At 42.1% G+C, this 17,593-nt stretch overlaps 1 protein-coding gene across 1 annotated transcript in view; it reads right to left on the minus strand.

Moving 5' to 3' along the window:
* Nucleotides 1–7,308, minus strand: part of SCRN1 (secernin 1) — a 61,654-nt gene extending 54,346 nt beyond the window's left edge. The window contains exon 1 of the mRNA XM_027574677.2: nt 7,144–7,308. The gene's annotated coding sequence lies outside the window, so the exon portion shown is untranslated. The remainder of the gene's footprint in view (nt 1–7,143) is intronic.
* Nucleotides 7,309–17,593: the final 10,285 nt, after the last annotated feature.

Genomic DNA, 17,593 nt, shown 5'->3' on the forward strand with positions numbered 1-17,593 from the left:
GTCATTTTAAATTTATAGCAAGCTCATATTACTTTATTGGGTTTTTAATTATTTAAAAAATCCGATTCCTTTAGTGCTTAAGAAAGACATTTTAAGACATTTCCCTTAATTCTTTTAGGTCACTAGGGCACTTCTAAGTGCAATTTTAAAAATACACTAAGGTTTTACTTTGAGAGGAGAAAAAGATATTCAGAGGAGCCTCTGATCACTACCTTACTTTAAGAGAATTTTTAAGAAGTTAGATCAATTACCAAAACGTATTTTGAGCCCCTAACCACCTACAAGCACCTTGTTCAACCCAAGAGAAAATGGAACTAAAACAATGTTTTCAAGGTCTTTACCACCTAGAAGAGGTGCTCATGAACACAACCAAGAGAGAAGGGCAGCAACCCAACTTAAAATAATGATTGGAAATGCTGATAGGAGCTTTCAAGGATATGTAGCTCACCTTAGGGGAGTATATTAAGCACTGGGAGATTTAGGCTATTAAGAACAGAAGAAGGGAACATTAACCTGTCTCTGCTTCAGGTGAGGCTCAAGCTGGTTAGCCCTCAGCCCCCTCCCCTCCGAGTCACCCTGACTGAGTGACCTGACATTTCACCCAGTTCAGCTCACCACCATCCTAAACGTGGGGAGCTTCTAGAAGAGGGTGTGATTAACACCTACATCACTCTTGCCTTCTTGGATGGCAGGTTGCTCCTCCGTCCCAAGGAAATGGGACATGTGATCTTAGCCATCTCTTTCACTACAAGAGCTTTGTAACCATCCTTAAGAGTTGCTCAGAAGACCATTCCAAGGGGCGCCTGGGTGGTTCAGTTGGTTAAACCGCTGCCTTCAGCTCAGGCCATGGTCCCAGGGTCCTGGGATCGAGCCCCACGTCGGGCTCCCTCCTCATGCAGGAAGCCTGCTTCTCCCTCTGCCTGCCGCACCTGCCGCTCCCCCTGCTCGTGCTCTCTCCCTCTCTCTCTCTCTCTCTCTCTCTCTCTCTCTCGTGCGCGCGCGTGCGCGCACGCTCTCTCTGTGTGTCAAATAAATAAATAAAATCTTTAAAAAAAAAAAAAAGAAGAAGACCATTCCATATAAGGCCCAGGCTGGGGGTAAGGATGACATTGAGGGTCGAAGAGACCCACAGAATGATGGTAAAGGATGTGCCTATCCCTAGTACAGGGCAGGAACAAAGTGCTAGAGGGTTGTGGCTGATCTACCTCAGAGACAAAGCAAGTACAGATCCTCCCTCACCCCCAATAACTATCTTTTACATTTCTTGGCTCTTCCATCCATTTCTTTCCCAAGTTCCATTGAACTTTTTAAAAATTTGGCAAAATGTTTCCAGAGTCTCTCTGGACCTATGATCCAAAAATGATACTGGCTTTATAGATTCATTTGACAGGAGCAACTAAAATAATTAAAATCACAAAATCTTACATTATTATACATAATAATGTAAAACATGTAAAATCTTACATGAGAGAGAGAGCACGTGCATGAGCGGGGAGAGGTGCAGAGGGAAAGGGAGAAGCAGGCTCCCCGCTGAGTGTGGAGCCCAACACAGGACTGGATCCCAGAACCCTGAGATAGTGACCTGAGCCCGTTTAACCGACTGAGCCACCCAGGAGCCGCTTATTATCCCCTTTTTAAAGATGAGAAAATTGAGATCAAGAGTGGTGAAGTCTTGTCCGGAGTCAAATAACAAGAAAGTAGGAGAGAGAGAACCCAGACTCCAAGATGCCCTAACCACCCCAACTCTACCTGCCATCCAAAGGTAGGAAGCATGTCTGTTGGTGTGAGCTTCTAAGCCCATCATTGGAGTTCTGTAGTTTTCTTTATAGGGCTTCTGCCCATTTTCTGATAAGTTTACTAGAGAGAGATTTTCAATTCCTCAATGAAGAAAACTGTAAGGTTTTATGGGGACATAGGAGAAGATCTGAAGGGCAGGGAGAGATGACTGTGCTTTGCTGGGAAGATCCAATGCTATATGGAGGTGTCAGTCTTCCCTACAGTAATCCATGGAGTCACGAGGCAGCAATCAATCTTGGATACAACCTGACCAAAAATGATCCTGAAGCTCATCTAGAAAGGATGTGGGACAAGCCAAGAAGCTTCATAAATGAAAACTAATGAGGGGCGCCTGGGTGGCTCAGTTGGTTAAGCAACAGCCTTCAGCTCAGGTCATGATCCTGGAGTCCCGGGATCGAGTCCTGCATCAGGCTCCCTGCTCAGCGGGGAGTCTGCTTCTCCCTCTGACCCTCTTCCCTCCCGTGCTCTCTGTCTCTCATTCCCTCTCTCTCAAATAAATAAATAAAATCTTTTTAAAAAATTTTAAAAAATGAAAACTAATGAGGAAAAAGTAGCCCTGCATGGTATGAAACCATGTTATGAAGTTTCAGTAATTACAACAGTTCAATACTGACACAAGAATAGACAGATTAACAGAGTAGACACTACTGAAATATACCCATATAATGTAGGAAATTAGCGTATGATGAAGGCTGAATTTGAAGGCAAGGTGAAAGGATGTCTTGAACAATATATGTTGTTGGGATAATTAACTATTTGGGATAGGGAAAGCAGGGGAGAAATCTGTGCAGATCCCCAACTCAGTCCTAATCCCCCCAAAATATTATTACTCAAAATTTTTAATTTTTAGAACACATATTGGTAGAACCAGAGGAAGGCTGGTCTTTTTGTTGTTGTTGTCCTCGTATGCACATGTGTAGAAGTAAAAGTGATCTCAGGGTATAGTGTTGTAATAAAGCAATATAAATTCTAATAAACCCTTATGTTTTAATATGCCGTATCTCATTCCATGGAAATCACCTAGCAAGTTTGTGGACAGCTCTTGTTCATCCCATTTTAAAAAAGAAGGAGACTGAGAAGTATCTTGATGAATGACTTGCTCAAGGTCACACCCTTAATTAGAGGCAGAACCAGAGCTTGGACCCCGAATGAGATGTGTTCATCTCATTTTGATGTGTTAGATATATTTGTGAAACCAGACATCTCAGACTTGGAAGTTACTTTCCAGTGTGACATGTAGCTGTGTCCATGCTGACTTCCCACCACTCTGGTTCCTGTCCCACCACCACAACCCCTGCCAACCACAATTCCATTGACTTCAAACCCTGGATAACTGCACACTCTGCTTTTTCCACCTCAGAAGTCTCATAACTCAGCAGCCCTAGCACACTTCATATTCATGCTCTCCAACTACCAAGGATCCCTGAGCACTCCCTCCTGGTAGTCCTTCTCCATCCACTCTGTCTCCCTCCAGCTTCTATTCAAGTGTCTCTCTCCTTACACACCCAGTTCTGGGCACAGTACCACACACCTCAACCAACCTCCACTCTCTGTTAATGACCTAGACCAATACAGTGTAATGAAGGATAGATGCAAACCACATCATGTAATCTTATGTTTTCTAGGAGCCACATCTAAAAAAATAAAGAGAAACTGGTGAAACTATTCTTACTAATATATTCTATGTAAACTGAATAGACCTAAAATATTACTTCAATATATAATCAATACACAAATTATTAATGAGGTATTTTAAACTATTTTTTATACAAATTTTGAAATCTGGGGTGTAGTTCACACATCTCAGCTGGACTAGCCACATTTCAAGTGCTCAAGAGCCACATGTGGGTAGTGGCTACTGGCTATTGAATTGGACAGCACAGACCTAGGCTCTCATTCCAATGAAAATGGCCCCAAACTTTCCTAAGGACTGATTATTGCTGGATGAAGAGATCATGGGTGACTTTCTAAAAATAACTTTGTTTTATTGTTCTCTAACAAACACAAATTGCACATGGGTAAGTATTTCCCAACCTTGTGATTTTAAGTATCTTTGGCATATCAGGGGAGTTTAAGTGAATGAATCTTCACATTCATGTTCTAATGCAAGTTCTTTTTTAAACAGCATGTGCGGCATCATCATCAGTCTTCCCTTGCACATAATCATCCATACCTAGCTCCCATCCACTTCACCACTGCAAATTATTCTTCTATTCCCTGCAACCTGCGCACCTTCTCCTTCTACAGATCATTGGGCTGAAGAAATGGAATGCCCAGAAGAAATATTTTGTATCCTCACCACTTCTGCGCAAATACTAACCCATGCACACTTTCCAGTTTGGCTTTAGTAGATCTGTGGTTACTGGTATATGACCAAGAGAATTCAAATTAAATTCTAGAAAAAAGCCTCTCTATCCAATGCTGATTCAAAGTTATTTTAAAATAGGTTCCTTGTTTACCTTTTACTTATAATTCGACGAACTCAAAAGCTATTACATATCCCACTTGGTTTCTTTTAAAAAGAAATTGACCTAATGATTCCCCACAAACACAAGCCCCCCATTTTTTAATCAAAGAATGTGTTTTTCACCTTAAAGGATATGACTAAAATTATTATGTTTTTGGTGCTTAAATATAGAAGCAGTCTAGTCACTGGAAAATGTGGACATGAGGTGCACACAGTTTAAGAAGTTAAATGGTTTTGGGGCGCCTGGGTGGCTCAGTCAGTTAAGCGTCTGCCTTCGTGTCCTGGGATCCAGTCCCACATTTCATCAGGCTCCCTGCTCAACCGGGGGCATGCTTCTCACTCTCCCTCTGCTATTCCCTCTGCTTGTGCACACACTCTCTCTCGCTCTCAAATAAATTAATTAATTAAATATTTTTTAAAAAAGAAGTTAAATGGTTCTGAATTTGGAAACTAAGATGTAGTCACTGACTTTAAATACCCATTGATTTTTAAATTCATGTTATAGTTTGCTTTTGAATTGCTCTGTTTGCCATCCTCATAATGACAGGTTTGTCCCTTTTACCCAGGCTGTGAAAGGTAACATGTAGAACCCTGACCTGGGCAGTTACGAGACCTGGATTTCGATCCTCACTGCCAGTTGCCAACCAGCTATATGACCTTGGGTGCAGCCCAGTCACCCTGCTGGATTCAGCCTCCCAGGCTGTAAAAAGGGAGTTGACAGCAGAGTGCTTCCAGCTTGCCATTCCTGACCATAGCACTCATCTTCCTCTATTCCATTATCCCTGAAACACTTGACTCCTCATGCATCTCCCCCTTCCTAAATGAGGAGATGGCTGGCAGACAGCAGCAAAACCAGAAAGAAAGGCTGTTAAAAAAAAAAAAATCCTAAAATGAGTCACCTTTCAAGAATTTATCATTCTCTGATGCCTGGGTGCTTGATCATGGAGCTCTATCAGTTCTTCCACTGAAACTTGCTCTAAGAACCTGGTATTTGTTATGTACTGTTCTCGGGTGATGTTTACACTAGACACTCATTTCTTTTTTTTTTTTTTCTTTTTTAAGATTTTATTTATTTATTTGACACAGAGAGACACAGCGAGAGAGGAACCACAAGTAGGGGGAGGGGGAGAGGGAGAAGCAGGCTTCCCGCGGAGCAGGGAGCCCGATCCAGGGCTCGATCCCAGGACCCCGGGATCACGACCTGAGCTGAAGGCAGACGCTTAAGGACTGAGCCACCCAGGTGCCCCGACAATCATTTCTTTTAAGAGCCACTCGTAGGTATAAAATAAACAGAAGTTATGCATCAAACAGACACAAGCAGCCACATAAATCATCCTTAGTGGAGCCTGGAGAAAATCAGATCAAAATCACAGAGAATTCTAATTAGGTCTTACACCAGCTTTCAATAAATTAGAGAAAATAATTACAGCTCCCTAAACTTCCCACTTCACCTCCCCACGACCCTACTGTACCCTAAAATCTAGCCTGCTGCTAGAATCACTCCCTACCTCTTAGGACCAGCGGCAGCAACACCCAGGACAGCCTTCCTACGGCCGATTTCCTCACCAAGGCTTAAGTCAGAGGGCAGCTGATGTCAGCTGTGGTTTGTACGGCTTCCGCCTGGCCTGGTTTTTTTCATGCTGCCATTTTGAATTAACATAGGTTTCCTCTGCAACCCATGGCATCTTCTGGTCAGGCTTGGAACACAGTTGGCACACACACACACACACACACACACACAGACACACACACACCCCGGGGAAGCTGGACACAAGTGTAATTCAAGACAATCGCAAGTCAGAATTAAATAGCAAATCCAGAAAGCCCATTATGTGAAACCCTACCAACTCAGTTTTGAGTCAGAGAGAATGACAGCTTCCTTTGATGCACTTGGGTTTAATGGACATTTTAAACCCCTAAATCCGAGTTCTCCTCAATTCCCTAAAAGTTCAAGCTTCCGCCCTGTTTTGCAGACCACACTAGTCTCAGACCTCAGCAGTGATGACGCCAAATAATCAGCGCTCGGACATTCAAGCGAACCGAGGACTGAAGTGCATAATCATAGGAGAAATGCACGAGTACCAGCAAGTGTCCTGGCGCCATGGCGTACCTGTCCTGACACCCCACACACACACCCAAGAACCTTCCCGTGTGTGGCTGGCGGCGGGAGGGGGGGTGTTGTTGTGTCAAGTCCTGCAGCCCGCATAGACGGCAGCCACAGCCCTTAGGGGAGGGCAGTCCCCTGGACAGGATTCGCGATCGCAAACCGGTGGACGTAGGCGCCGAGCCAGGTCAAGGACAGCGGGCCCCACCAGGCAGCCATGTTCGCGCTACCCGGGTGGCAGGTGAGCTACCTCCCGGCAAGGTGTCAGGCCCACTCCATCACCAGCACTGCCACCACCGAGCGAGCTGCGAACCCCGGGAGCAGCCCGAGAGGTGGTGGGGTTGGGAGAGGGGCACAGGCACACACGCCAGCGGGGCAGCAACTTGGCTACCAGGAAATGGAAACACAGGAAAAGCACCCGGAGGTCAGGGCAAAGGATGGGGTTGGGGTGTAGAGCGGGGAGACAGGCTCAAACCAGGCGGCAGTGCCCGCGCCCCGGCGTGGGGCGTCCCTCTCCTGCGCCCCTTCAACCTACTAGCCCGAGTCACCCCCACCCGGGCCGAGGCCACCTCTCCCCCGTTCCCCCAGAGACGCCAGTCTGCCCTAGCCACCACCCGCCAGGTTTCGGCCCAGGGTAGCGCTACCCGCGGGTTCGGAGGGACAGGGGTTGGCAACGAGGCACAGGGGACCGCGATGGCGGACGCGGCTGAAACGCTCGGGGAGAAGTGGCTGCGGACGCGCTGCTGCGCTCCCAGCCGTGCCTGCCGCGGCTCACCTGCGGGGCGGCGGGCTCCGGGCTCGGCTCTGCGGTGCTGATGCTGCGGCCGCCGAAGGTGCGGATGCTGCCGCGGCGGCGATTACTGTGGCGACATCGGGGGCTGCAACTGCAGTGGCGGAGGCGACCGTCGGGCGCTTCCCCCTCCCCAGACTCCCGGCGCTCGGGCCCGCCGCCCCCCACCAACAGCTGGCCCGGCTCACGTGACCGCGGGGCCCACCCCCGCCTCCCCCACCCGGGCCCCTGGGCCGCGCCGCACCCGCAGCGTCTGGGCGCCGGGGCTGCAGCGCCGCCCTCGGCCTGGTAGGGGACCGCGCCTGGGAGCGGGGGAGCGGCCGAGAGGGTGACTGTCGCCGCGGAAGTAGCTCCCTCTTGGCTCGATTTTTAGTTCTTGGTCACGGCCCGGGATTGCGGCTCTCTCGAAAGGGAGAGCTCGGCCTTTACGGAGCCAGGCCCCACTTCCTCCCCGCGCACTCCCGAACTCCGCAGTAGACTTGCTACGTGCAGGCCTCGGTGCCTAAGCAAAATTTCCCCACGGAAAAACGTGTCCTGTACGTCGTTGACTCACAAGTCCAAGCCGACTCCCTGGTTTTAAAGGTGCTGTCCTGCGCCATGTTGCTAAGCGAGACCCTATGCTGGGTATGTGGACACTGAAGCCCAAAGAGGTTAAGAAACTCGCCCAAGGTCACACAGCAAATAGCAAAACCAAGATTCCATACCTGGGTTAATAAATGCACAGACAGGTGACAGGTGTGTTGATGCTGGCATCAAGGTCATTGGTCAGAGCATGACCATCCGTCTGTTACCAGTTCACAGACTCTACCTCTTACAAATTGACAAGAAAAGACCCAACTCAAAGGATGTGAAGAGATAGCTCACAAGAAAACAAACGCAATACCGCTCAGGCACATGAAAAGATATTCAGGCTCACTTAGCTGCAAATAAAATATACAAGGCAGCATTTTCCATCTATAAGATTAGCAAAAGTAAAAAAGCTTTTATAACCTCCACAGGAGACAATTGTGCAATATGTCCTCAAATAACAAATACATATATAGTCTTTGATCCAAGGATTCCACTTCTGTAATTTTTCCTACGGACATACTGATCGAGGTGCGAAGTGATAGGAGTACAAGGTCATCCATTGCTACATTATTTGTGCTAGCGAAGACTGGAAGCAAATGTCCATCAATAAAGGACTGTTAAATATATTACAGCACATCAATACAATGGAATGCTATCCAGCTATAAAAATTTAAAAATGGGGAAGATCTAGCTCTATGTACTGATATGAAAGATTTCCAACCCATATTGAGGGAGATGAGGGGACAGAACCATGTGCACAATACTGTGTGTGTTATCATTTGTGGGGGAAAAATATGACCGTACTCATATTTGCAAATGCATGGGATATCTTCAGAAGAGTACAGAAGAAACTGTGATAATAGATGCCACCGGAAAGGAGAATTGGGAGACAGAATTCAGGGGAGGCAAGGAGGCTTTTTTTTTCATGTCTTTGGATGTTATCCCTGTGCTTGTGATTTGCCACGAGTGAATGGATAGTGGGAGAAGGCTGCGGGATCAGTGGAATTCTGCAGGATGGAGCAGTGGTCACACACTCTTGGAGCACAAAAGGACCTTATTGTGCAAACAGTCCAACCATGGAAACCGCTCTTTTACTTTTAATCTATTTCCCTCTTTATGTTAGCATAGGTTTTGTTTTTTTTTTTTTAAAGACTGAATATAATTGGATCCTGCTTTTCATTCAGACACTCTTTGCCTTTTAATTAGAGTGTTTAGATCAGCATCTCTTAACATTTGGCAATGTCTGGAGATATTTTTGTTGTCAAAATGGCAGAGGTGGGGGAGGTCTCTACTGGTATCCAGTGCACAGAGGCCAGGGATGCTATTAACGCCCTAGGATACAAAGCACAACCTCCCACACCAGGAATTATCTGGCCCTAAATGTCAATAGTACTGAGGTTGAGAAACTCTGGCTCAAACCATTGATATTTAATGGAATTATCAAGATGGTGGGTTATAAATGTAACATTTTCCTACTTCCATTTGTTCCATCTGTTCTTTGTATCTCTCTTTTTTTCCCCCTTTTTACTTGCCTTCTTTTGAAGAACTGAGGGGTTTTTTAGTATTCCATCTTATATCCATCATTGGTTTATTAATCATACTGTGTGTTTTACTTTTGATAACTCTAGGATTTACAATATGCATCTTAAACCTATCACTGTCTACCTTCAAATAATATAATTTCAGGTATAATGCAAAACACTGTCAACAGCATCCTTCAAACCTCCACCCCTCCTCACCTTCAATGTCATTGCTGTCATTTATTGTAGGTGCAATTTGATGGTAGTGAACTCTCTCCAGTTTTGTTTGTAAAAGTCATTACATCCCTTTCATTTTTGAAACATTTTCATTGGGTATATGATTTTTGGCTGAGAGTTTTTTTTCTCTCAGCACTTTAAAGGTACCATTCTGTTATCATAAAACATTGTCAAAAGACTTGCAAAGTTTCTGAAGAAAAGTCTGTGTTTGATTATCTTTCTTCCTTTGTATATAATCTATCCTTCCCTCCTATGACTGCTTTTAAGAGTTTTCTAACACGGGCTCTGGGGAAAAAAAAAACAGGCTTTGAGCGATAGGATTATGATGAACCTTAGTCTGGTGTTTTTGTTTTTTGTTTTTTTTTATTGTGTTTATCCCACTAGGGTTCATTAAGCTTCTTGATCTGTAGGTTTAGTTTTCATCAAATTAGGAAAATTTTGGGCCATTATTTCTACACATATTTTACATACTGCACACTGCCCCTCACAAATTCAGGGACATATATATATATATATATATATATATATATATATATTAGACCACTTGATATTGCCCTACAGGTCACTAAGTTTCTGTTCTATGCCCCCAACCTCCACCAGTCTTTTTTCTCTCTGTGCTTTATTTCGAATATTTTATTTTAAATAATTAGTATTTCTTCGAGTTCACTTATCTTTTCTTCTGCAGGCTCTAATCTACTATTAATACCATCAGTGATTTTTTTTTTAAGATTGTATTTATTTGAGAGACAGAGAGAGAGCACAAGTAGGCAGAGTGGCAGACAGAAGGAGAGGGAGAAGCAGACTCCCCACTGAGCAGGGAGCCCGATGTGCGGCTCAATCCCAAGACCCTGGGATCCTGACCTTTGCCAAAGGCAGATGCTTAACTGACTGAGCCACCCAGGCGCCCCAACCATCAGTAAAATTTTTATATTGGATATTTTATTTTTCATCCCTTGAAGTTCTATTTGGTTCTTTTTATTTATATCATTCATTTCTCTCATATATATTTTCCTTTAAGTCTCTGATCATACTTATATTTTAATAGCTGTTTTAAATTACCTTATACTAATTCCATCACCTGTCAGTTTTTAATCTATTTGTATGTATTGATTTATCTCCTGCCTCTTTGTGTCTCTTGCAATTATTCATTGGATGCCAGACTTTGTGAATTTTATGTTGTTGAGTAATGGGTTTTTTTTTTTTTTTTTTTTTTGGTATTCCTTTAAAGGTTGTTGGACTTTGTTCTGGCAGTCAGTTATTTAAGGATCAGGTTGGCCCATTTAAGGCTTGTTTATAAACTTGAGGACAGGTCTAGGGTAGCTTTAACTCTACGGCTACTTTAGCCCTTCTACTAAGGTATGACTCCGATAGGGGCTCTAATAACTGTTCCATGCAATCCATAAGTTGATCCTGGCTGGTAGAAATGTGAACAAGTACCAGTTTGCTTGAGCTCTGGAAAGTTTTGGGTGCCCAGCTCCCAACAGTTATTCTTTCCTCAACCTTGAGGAGATTCATCATCTGCATGCATAGACTGGTATTCAATCGCTGACTAAAATGCAAATGTCTGAATTTCTTTTCCATTTAGTTTTCTGCAGAACTCTGCCCCACAAACTCTAACTGCTTGGACCTTCCTGAACTCTGATCTCTGTTTCCTCAACCCCACAAGACAACTGGGCTCTGTTTTGTTCCCCTTCTCTTTGCCGTTTATGGTTCAGGAACTGCCTCCAAGCCAAAAGCTGAGGTAATTGTAGGTCTCATCTCATTGGTCTCCTTTCTCTTTAGAAACAGCCCTGTTCTGCCTGCTGTCCAATGTCTGACCCAAGTTGTCTTGTGTATTTTGCCCAGTTTTCCAGTTGCTTACAATAGGACGGCAAGTCTCATAGCAGTTTTCCTTCATGGGCAGACGTGGAAGGCTAGCAACACTGATCTTACTGCCTGTAAGGAACCAAATGTACTGATTTAGAACCAACTAGGCCCATTATTTGATGAACTACAAATGCATAGTTTACTTACAGAAGTTCTTCAACATGCCTAATTTAACAAGAGACATTTATGGAACACCTGTACCAGAAATTGCATTTTTGCTACAAAGATGTAAAAGGCATACCATAGCCTCTTCTCTCAGAAGTCAGAGGCAAGCAAGGAAATTAATTAAGTATAAAGGTAATATATGCAGGGTGCCTGGGTGGCTCAGTTGGTTAAGCGACTGCCTTTGGCTCAGGTCATGATCCTGGAGTCCCGGGATCGAGTCCTGCATCGCGCTCCCTGCTCAGCAGAGAGTCTGCTTCTCTCTCTCTGACCCTCTTCCCTCTCATGCTCTCTATCTCTCATTCTCTCTCTCTCAAATAAATAAATAAAATCTTTAAAAAAAAGGTAATATATGCATATATCCCATGTTCCTGTCAGGGTAACCTAAGAGCTATGCACAGATAAATATGTTGATCTAGCATACTGGGAAATGTGAACAAGTGTGAAAGATGGTCATAAATGAGGGTTATCCAGAGAGACCATTTAAGACAATTATTGATGACAATGTTGCCTTTTCTTCTAACTGGAGTTATTGTCTAAAGAACCCTACCCTGGGCAATGATTTTGAGGAGCCGAAATACTTGTGTAATTGAGAAATCTTTAACACATTACTCATGGAGGTATTTTCCACTTAGTGCTTCTTTTAGTGTATAATTGTAGCAGGAAGAAAAAGATCTGTCACTGGGCAGATCTCATGGGGATGAACAACAGACAGCATTATGTGAATGAGACACTCACAAACGGGTAAGAAAGCCTGTGTAATTGCTTTGTATGTAATCTTATGAGACCCAGAGAAAGAAGCTGAGAGAAAAGCCATGGAAAAATGAGAAAGAAAAGCACTAGTTAAGATTAGTCAGCCACCTGCTTTAATCCTATGACAACCATCTCTAAGAGGTTAGTTTTCTGAATTTGGTTGCCATAGAAACAAACCTTTAGAATGCCGTTAAATCAATTTACAGAATTACTGCCCATATTGAGTACAGGCAACACCAAGAGATTTTAAGTATTAAAATCCATTTTTAAATTATTTTTAGAATTTAAATAATCCATTAAGCCTTTTGAATATGTAATTTAGATAGCCATAAATTGTATTTTGGCGAAAGGTACAAAATCCTATTTATTATAATCAGGTGATGGGTTTTTAAGTTCAATTATTCAAACGTGTCATTTCAATGAATGGCTCCTATTTAATTTGAAATAACAGTTCATAAATGTTCTGGGCCTGGTTTTAAGAAGAAATGATTATGTATGTTTCACACTCATTGCTGTACCTCTAGGAGTCATTCATGGGTTTAGCCAACTGTACAGATAATTTAAAGGAGAATTGCTGAGACCTTGTCTTGTGATCATCAAAGAACAGACTAGAGGATTCTATGATCAGACTGGGAGTTTCAACCTAATCTTGTCTTGCTGATGTTTTCCTGGTTTATGTGTGTGGAAAAGGTCCGAGCTTGTTTTTCATATTCTAGTGACACCTGAGGCCACCTTTTAATAGGTGAAAGCTGATCCAGAATTATAGAAGTCGAGCCTCCTATGTCTGCAATTTTAACACCACTGATCACTTGAGATAATATAGGACTTTAAACAGAATTTTTGTTATTTTCCAACCTTCCAAGAACTAAACAAAGTCTGGCTAAATTGCTGTAGAAATTTGGGGTTCAATTAAAGGAAGACTTCCTTCATGCTTCCAGTGATTAAACAATGATTTGAGACTGAGAGAATGTGTAAAACTTCTGATTCCAGAGGAAGAGTATTTTGTTTTGGACATGCTTCTATTTTCCATGAAAGAGCAGAAAATTGGTATCATTTTGTTTCCTGTTGGATTAATTACCTGGCTTTCAGAGAACTGCGAATAATCTGGGTATGTGGAGATGTTTTAGTTTTTAAATTCCTAATTATTCTTCACTCTCTTTTCCATTGACTTTCTACTATTCAGTCATAAACCAAGCTCTAGGTTTTTACTATTATTACATCCCTTATACCATTGGTTCCAGCTTTTACATGCACAAAAGATTTGACTTTTTGTGTACACAGAGTGATTTATTCCATGGAGTTGGAATCTGTGTCTGCTTCATTTTGATTTTCAAAAAACACCTATTTTTGAAACAAAAATTAAAAGCAGAAATGTTTTACTGTATGAATTTCTCAGATAATCTATTTTTACTATGAATATAAAGAAAGAATTGAGCTTTAAGAATTATTAGGAAATTTCTAGAATAGGCAAATAGATAAAGTAATTTGGTAGTTGTTTAGGGAGTTGGGGGAAAGCGGGGGATTGACCACTAATGGGTATGGGGATTTCTTTTTGATAAGAAAAATGTTCTTTTTTTTTAAAAGATTTTATTTATTTATTTGACAGAGAGAGACAGCAAGAGAGGGAACACAGCAGGGGGAGTGGGAGAGGGAGAAGCAGGCTTCCCGTGGAGCAGGGAGCCGGATGCAGGGCTCGATCCCAGGACTCTGGGATCATGACCTGAGCTGAAGGCAGACGCTTAATGACTGAGCCACCCAGGTGCCCCAATAAGAAAAATCTTCTAAAATTAATTGTAATGGGGGCGCCTGGGTGGCTCAGTCGGTAAGTGTACAACTCTTGATCTCAACTCAGGTTTTTATCTCAGGGTTGTTGAGTTCAAGCCCTGAGTTGGGCTCCATGCTGGGCATGCAGCCCACTTAAAAAAAAATATGTAAAATTAATTGTGATAGTTGTACAACTCTGTGAGTATACTAAAATTTATTGAACTGTACAATTATTGTATTACATACTAATTTAATTTTTTTAAAAGTACCCTACCTCAAAAAAAAAAAAAAAAAAGACAACCACTGGACATTGCCCAGCTTAGAAGAAGTAGGTCAATGATAAAGAGTGAATACCTTTGAAGAATTATTGCCATAGTAATAAAATGTTAGGAAAAAGGAATCCAAGGAGCAGAGTTGATTTACTGTTCAGTCGTAATGTCAGTAAGAATCAACTTTAGTAGGCTGCTTAATTTTCTTAAAAATTATGATACAAAACAGAAAACCTTGAATACTAATGCATGTGGCAAGAAAAAAAAAAGGCACGTGACATTTTGTAAAAGATTATATACCTTATAAAATTTAGCCAAAACAATGCATGGAAAAACAGGAGAGAACAACTATGTTGCGGGGAAATTTGACAATTCAAGTGGGGATTTCATTGAAAGATCCTTTTTAGTTCTTCCCTATTTTCCTGCAAGTAAAATGTTTCTTATTTTAAAGAAAATTTCCATTATTTATAGTAGTCCTCTTCTTAGTTAGTCTACGCAAGTATATTACCCATTTAATTTAATTTAGCTCCTAACTTAAGAGCTACTTAAAAAAATTCTAGAATGTCTCAAGCTAAATGTGTTCTGCACAAAACAGCTGCTCAACAATTCAAGGAGATATGATCATAATAGGAAAAAAACCACCAGTATGTGGTTGAATGTTATATCTTAGTCTCCTGCCCAGAGGTAAAATTATAATCAGTTATATTTTTTTAAAAAGATTTTATTTACTTATTTATTTGAGAGAGAGAGAGAGAGAGAGCACATGAGAGGGGGGAGGGTCAGAGGGAGAAGCAGACTCCCTGCTGAGCAGTGAGCCTGATGCGGGACTCGATCCCAGGACTCCAGGATCATGACCTGAGCTGAAGGCAGTTGCTTAACCAAGTGAGCCACCCAGGCGCCCTATAATCAGTTATGTTAACATAAGATACACTTTGGCAGAGTAAGTCCAACAAATGAATGAGAAAGTGCTCTAAGAAATTGGAATTAAGGTCTAAAGGGTCTCCCTACCCTTACTTCATTCTTTATAGTAATGAGAACTGTCCCTCAATGCCTCAATTCACATCGTGTGTGACATTGTCTCTACTGCAACTGTTTACTAGGAAGGAAATTACTTTTATCCTATGGCAGTGTGGAAATTTAAATTAAAGAAATGACCTGTAAATTCCCTGAAATCCCCAAGTGGGATATAATTTAGCTGTTACTACAGACCAAGGGGACAGCATTCACTTTACTCTAGATTTTTAGAGTAAAACCTCAGCAAACATCTCATGCAATTTGTGTTTAGATCATAAAATAAATTTAATGTTAGTCTAGCTCCTAGGCACTTAGATTGGCTTTGTAAATTATCGGCTGACTCACACTCACTAAAGTCATCCATTTTATGCCAGACGCTCTATTAGCAGTACAGGACCACAGTGCACTGGTAAACAAAATAATCCATGGAGAGTGTGCTAGGTGTTGCAGATCTCCTGAATCTTCCAAATGTTTGTATCTGTTTCTTTTCCTTAACGATAACCTACGTATATCAAAATGAGTCACTTAATCTCTTTGGTAAACCAAAGTTGAAGGGATTAAAAAAATTATTGTTGGTTTTACATGGAGAACTACTAAGAAATTTTCTCTAAATTGTAAGTGAAAACATAGAAACATAGAAACATAGAAATTTCTCTAAATTGTAAGTGAAACATAGAAACATAGAAAGTACAGAAAGGTTCCAAACTGACCAAATGGAAGTTTAACTGCATGGTAAAGATAAGGCTTCAGAGAGGGGAAATCATGTACTACAGAGAGCATGTCAATGACAATCTTCGATACAAAACTATATACATACATACACACATATGTATGTATACATATATAATCCATTCATTATATATGTATATATTATACACAGCACATAGTTTATACACTATACACACATACATACATATACGTATATTTATGTTTTTAGGAGAATAGTTTTATTTTTTCCTAAATCTTTTTTTAAAAAAAAGATTTTATTTATTTATTTGACAGAGAGAGAGACAGTGAGAAAGGGAACACAAGCAGGGGGAGTGGGAGAGGGAGAAGCAGGCTTCCCACGGAGCAGGGAGCCCAATGTGGCGCTCGATCCCAGGACCCTGGGATCATGACCTGAGCCGAAGGTAGATGCTTAATGACTGAGCCACCCAGGTGCCCTTATTTTTTCCTAAATCTCTTGACCATAGATTCTTCCCAAGGGATAGGCTATAGATAATTCTGAAAAAATAATATAGAACAATAATTTTGGGAAAGTCTGGGACTCTCTTCTCTCTTCTTGTAGGAAAGATGTTCACAACATATTTACTGATGATCTAACTTTTTGCTGTAAGAATTCAGAGTCATAAAAAAATTTCTAACTCTGGGGAAAATACTATCTCTACACAACTTATCCTTTTGACTGTATATTCAGTTTTAGGCACAATTAGTTGCCCCAATGACCAACACTTTACAGAAGACAGAAAAAGACTATTAAGGGAAAAATATAGGAGACTGTATATTCAAGGGCAAGGAAATAGTCAATTGTCTCTCAAATTAAGATTCTTAGACCACCTGCATCTGTATCATCTGGGAAGGGGGTTAAAATTCAGATTCTTGGGCCCAATCCAAGAATTAATCAGAATCTCTGGGGAAAGGGTTCAGGAATCTGCATTTTAAACACATATTCCATGCAATTCTGGTGTACACTAAATTTGAGTGACTGTACATTTCTGCAACATTTAGGAACCAAAGCATACCTCTCCTTGTATTTGAGGGTGGAACTATGAAACCAAGATTTGTAAGGGTCTTTCTCTGCTGTCAGCCTGGAGCTGGAGGTAGAAGAGGCAGGGCTGAAAGCAAAGGCAAAACAGTATTTTTTTTTCAAAATTTTTTTATTTTAGAGCAAGAGAGTGAGAGCACAGGGTGGGGGTGGGGAGGCAGAGGGAGAGAGAGAATCTCAAGCAGACTCCCCACTGAGCATAGAGCCCCAAGACCCAGGGCTTGATCCCACGACCCAGAGATCTTGACCTGAGCTGAAATCAAGTCTGACTTAAGCCACCCTGAGTCCCAAAGAAAAATAATTTTTTTTTAAGATTTTATTTGTCAGGGAGAAAGAGAGCACAAGCAGGGGGAGCAAGGCAGAGCAGGCAGAGGGAGAAGTAGGCTCCCTGCTGAGCAAGGAGCCCAATGCGGGACTCAATCCCAGGACCCTGGGAGCATGACCCGAGCCAAAGGCAGCCGCTTAACCAACTGAGTCACCCAGGCATCCCCCAAAAAATATTTTAAAGAGATAAA

Source organism: Zalophus californianus, chromosome 12 (assembly GCF_009762305.2).
Source record: "Zalophus californianus isolate mZalCal1 chromosome 12, mZalCal1.pri.v2, whole genome shotgun sequence".
In the NCBI taxonomy this organism is placed as follows: Eukaryota; Metazoa; Chordata; class Mammalia; order Carnivora; family Otariidae; genus Zalophus; species Zalophus californianus.